Below are 5,201 nucleotides of genomic sequence, written 5' to 3' on the forward strand. Positions count from 1 at the left end.
AAAAATAATACCAAAGATTCCACCCTTAATTTTGTCTCTTGCAACCTCTTTTGGCGTGTGGGTCTCCGCTGAGTACAACAGGGAATCATTGAGAATGTTCTTTCTTTCTTTCTAATATTGGACATCATCGATCGACCACCTGATCAGTGATTTGTAAAGACAATCAATATAATCTTCACGTCTCTCAGTGTAAAAAGCATGGAATTTGAATTGCACGCAAGTATGATGGAGTCTTATAAGCTTTGCTTTTGCAAAAGGACCTATGAGCTATCGTTTCCTAACAGTACCTTTATCAGTGTTTTGTACGGCTACGTCACTGGTTTTTCATCAGCTTAGAAGTGGAGGAAAAAAAACAAATGCTTGATCCAGAAAAGTTAGATTAACTAATTTGTAACTTTCACTGGTGGATGAATTTGGACCAAGTTTCCAAGCCTCCTCATTCTCACTAGTGTACGTGATTCTTCCAAATTGTCCAGCAAGTGTGATTAAAAGCAACGCTACCACTTTTCGTTTCGAATAAAAAAAATGCGTAGCTTACCGCAATAAGCCCGTTTGGATAGAAACGAATAATTAAAATTATTTTACGATTTAATTTATTTTGCTATTATTTATGGGTTTCATCACATATTTTAGTATTATTCATAGGCCTCACTGTATTATTTTAACTAACTTTTACCTTTATCTATAGTATTCAAATAGACCCTAAACTTTAGCGGAATTATTCCAGTACCCATTGGTCATTGGATATATACCATGTGTGTGTAGAGAGGGATACATATTACTTGATATAATTTTTACTTATATTACACCAATTATTAATTTTATATCAGATGGATTATTGACATATATAGTTATTGTTGGATTACATTGTAAGAGCACTTGCATCTAACTTGGTAAGAGCATTAGCATCTGGGGATGCAAAAAAGTGTCTATTATACATTCTCAAAACCTACTTTATTTATTTTACTATCCCATTTTACAGCTCACTCAACATTCAAATTTCTATTTTTACATACAACTCATTAAAATAATATAACTATACCAACAAATAATATAAACAAATCAATTCTCTCCCATCTCTTTCTCCCCGCTTTTCCTCTCTCTCCATTAAAATATTAATTTTTATTTTTACAACCCATGAATAGTAGCATTGTATATATACAACCTTACTATTCACAGATGATATAAATTTTTAGATACCCACCCCCAGATGTAGCATATTTTTAAAGTTCTAGGTTGTAAAATAGCAACATGGGGGTTTTTACATCCCCAATGCCAATGCTCTAAAGAAACATTTCAACAAATCCATAACCAAAGACACCTTACTTCCATGCATCAAACTCAACATTTTATCTAGCAAACTTAGCAAATGAACAGTGTCTCAATAACTCTATCAATAAATTGTTCATCTCCAAAGTTATGAAAATTATTATTTTTTATTCTAAAACTCTCTCTCTCTCTCTCTCTCTCTCTCTCTCTCTCTCTCTCTCTCTCTCTCTCTCTCTCTCTCTCCTTCTCTCTCTCTCTCTCTCTCTCTCTCTCTCATAACGGTTCATTTCTCAAAATTCTTTGCCAACAACAATCCAACCACCACTCTCTCACCATATACCACCTTTAACTACCACACAAAATAGATTTGACCGCCAGTGCCCTAAATCACCTCTCATGACCATCCACACGTTTGTGAACCGACCTTCCTTTCTTAAATCTGTAGTCGAAACTTGACTCAATTCCCAACGACCAACACCATTGCGACCACAGACTTGACCTCACCACAACCAAAGACCCGTTTTTGGAGTTGATGCGGATTTTAATTTGGGTTGGTTAGGAGTGTTTTCTAGGTTGATGTAGGGTCAATCTAGGCTAGGTGATGTAGGTTCAAATTTTGGTTAGTGTGGATTTTTTTTTTTTTTTGGGATTGTTATGGGTTCAATTAATGGACTTTATTTTAGATTTTTCTAGGTTGATAGTTGAATGAGTTGTGTAAAAAAAAAAAAAATCTTTTGTATTGATGCAAGTTCGATCTATGTTGTGGGTTTTGGGTGCTTGATATGTAGGGGTAGTAATTCGTGTTCGCGAGTCAGGTTTATGTCGTATCAAGCCATGAGTATTTGGTTATATGGGTTGACCCAAACCCTACCTATTTAGTAAACGTGTCAGGAATCCTCAACCCAATACGACTTTTATTAAACAAGTCGACCCGACCTGACATGTTTAACTCGTTTAATTAACGAGTCATGTAAAGATCAATACAAACGACCCATTTAATAATCTATTTGATTAATAGGTCATACCTAACCTATATAATTTTCATCAATTCTCATATATCTAAAATTAAAATACAATTAGAACTATAAATATAGTAATAAACATATAAAAACAACCATTAATTAAGCAATAATATCAAAATAACTAATAATTTTATAAGCTAAATGGGTTAAATGGGTTCGCATGTCAAATACAAACACGACCCGTTTGTTAAACGGGTTAGCCGTGTCAATCCGAATATGACCCAAACCCGTTTAGCCTCAACACATGACTTGTTTATAAATGGGTTAGTCGTGTCAGGTTCGCAAGTCGTATCAAATTTTGCCACCCCTATTGATATGGTTGAATTGAAGGAGAGGTTATATATATATATATATAGGAGAGAAAAAAAAAAAAAGAATAGAAATAGATTACTAAGACTTATGTAGTTATTTTTGAATAAATAATTAGGAAAAGTAAAAAAAAAGTGGATTTTTAGATAAAATTTGACTAAAGATATGTTAAGCCTTATGTGAATTCTCTAATCTCATACATTCTCTATTTGCATAATATCATGATAATTAGAGATTAATAACTATATCATTTATAAAATGTATAGCTTAAAAAAAAAAAAAAACTTCAAAATTATACATAGAACAAGATTTATTGATTAAACTTTGTGTACATGTTAACAAATTATTTTATTAAAAAAATAAATAATGTAATATTAATAAAAAGTTATGTCGAACTGTATTTTTATTTTTATTTTTATTTTTTTGATGGGGTCGAATTGTTATTAAAATTTTCATAATTTTGGAGAATGACAGTATTCATATGAATCATATCCATATTAATTATTGTGACTACTAATTGGTATACAACTTTTTATGAGGAAGAATAAAGGTTAAGATATTAAGAGTGGGCAGCTCTAGTCATCACTCTTCACTGGATCCTCTCTCAATGTTTACATAATTTGTTGCTGACATGTCTTGTCGATGATCATTCTAGGCTCTAGCTTACTGTCTCTTTGTTGACATACTGGTTTGTTTGTTTCATTTTGATTCAAGTTTACTGTCTCTTTAGTTGACATATGGTTTGTTGGTTTCATACTTTCATGTTGTTTGTTTGAATCAAGATATATATATATATATATATAGGAGAGGAAAAAAAAAAGAATAGAAATCGATTACTAAGACTTATGTAGTTATTTGTGAATAAATAATTAGGAAAAGTAAAAAAAAAAGTGGATTTTTAGATAAAATTTGACTAAAGATATGTTAAGCCTTATGTGAATTCTCTAATCTCATACATTCTCTATTTGCATAATATCATGATAATTAGAAATTAATAACTATATCATTTATAAAATGTATAGCTTAAAAAAAAAAAAAAAACTTCAAAATTATACATAGAACAAGATTTATTGATTAAACTTTGTGTACATGTTAACAAATTATTTTATTAAAAAAAAATAAATAATGTAATATTAATAAAAAGTTATGTCGAACTGTATTTTTATTTTTTTGATGGGGTCGAGTTGTTATTAAAATTTTCATAATTTTGGAGAATGACAGTATTCATATGAATTGTAGGGACTCAGTTTGGATTGACCCTGAGTATGAATGAGTTTTCAGCCCAACAAGCCCAAACAATAAATTTATAGAGAGTGGGTTGAAGGTTTAGGCGCTGGCCGTCGTTCATCAAGCATCAACTCTCATTTATAAAAAGATACTTAGAGTTTCTTTACAACTGGGAGGATGCTCCTCGGCCATGGGCCGAGGAGGCCTTTGGCTTCTCTTTTTCCCCTTCTCCTTTTTTTGCTTTACTTGCTTTCCTTATATAGCCTTCATCTTCCTATCTCCTTATTCCATCTGTTGATCATTCATTTGCCTCTCTTTCGGCCGTCCGTCCCATCAGAGGCCTTATCAGTACTCGAGTGGTTCACTCTGATCAATGTTGCCCTGCTAAGGGGTTATATCCCCATTAATGCGGCCAGGGGGGTTAGGTGAATGCATTAAATGCGAGGGTGACAGCTTACTTTGGGCCTGGTCTTTCTCGAAAAACACCCTTGTCAGGCCGAGGATGAGGAGATTCTCGGCGTGGATTGGGAAAAGAGGCTTTCCCCAATTTAGCCTTGAATAGTCAGTGTTCCTCGGCACGGGCCTTGGGCCTGCTACCCGATGGGCCGAGGCTATCAGGCCCACGGGCCCCACAATAGCCCCTCAAAACCCTGCTGCACGTTCCCTCGGACGGGGAGGAGGGTTTTGATACCTGCGGGCCCTCTAGACGAGTCGCCCCACTTCGGTTCGTGTTAATGCTGGCGGCTTTTTGACTGCTCGATGCGCGTTTTTAGCGTTTCAAGACTTAATGGGTGCCCACATTAAATTTTGGCGGCACCACGTTTCCCACTTTCAACGGTATGATCTCTTGCTTTTATGAGCAAGCGGTTACATTTGGGGAACCTAAGGGGGAGTATAAGTACCTGTTTGAACCGCCTGGTTTCATCATTTTCGCGCTTACAACCATTAATGCGTATGACTTAAGTCTAGTTCGACTTGCACTCTTCCTGAAGAGAATCGCCATACTTCTGTAAGTCTTCTTTTTCTAGCGACCCCAAATTTCCTTGATTTTACTCCTCCTTTTCTTCTTTTAGAACTTTTAGTCATCTTTAGGGAATGGGTAAGTTTAAGAAGTTGGTTGAGTCCGACGAGATGATGAACAAATTCATTGTCGACTATGGAATACCCAATAATGTGAGTTTGAAGTACTGTGAAGAAGGGGAGTGGTACCTTAAGAGGAGAGAGGGTGAAGTTGTGATCCCAAAAGTCGCTTTCGTAGAAGGAGGGATGAGAATCCCTATGAGGCCAGTAACTCTCAATTACCTTAGGCATTTTCGCCTGGCTCCTACTCAGTGTGCCGTGAATGTATTTAGGATATTAGGGTGTGTAGATACC

The sequence above is a fragment of the Quercus suber genome, unplaced genomic scaffold (assembly GCF_002906115.3).
Source record: "Quercus suber isolate HL8 unplaced genomic scaffold, Cork oak 2.0 scaffold_170, whole genome shotgun sequence".
Classification (NCBI taxonomy): Eukaryota; Viridiplantae; Streptophyta; class Magnoliopsida; order Fagales; family Fagaceae; genus Quercus; species Quercus suber.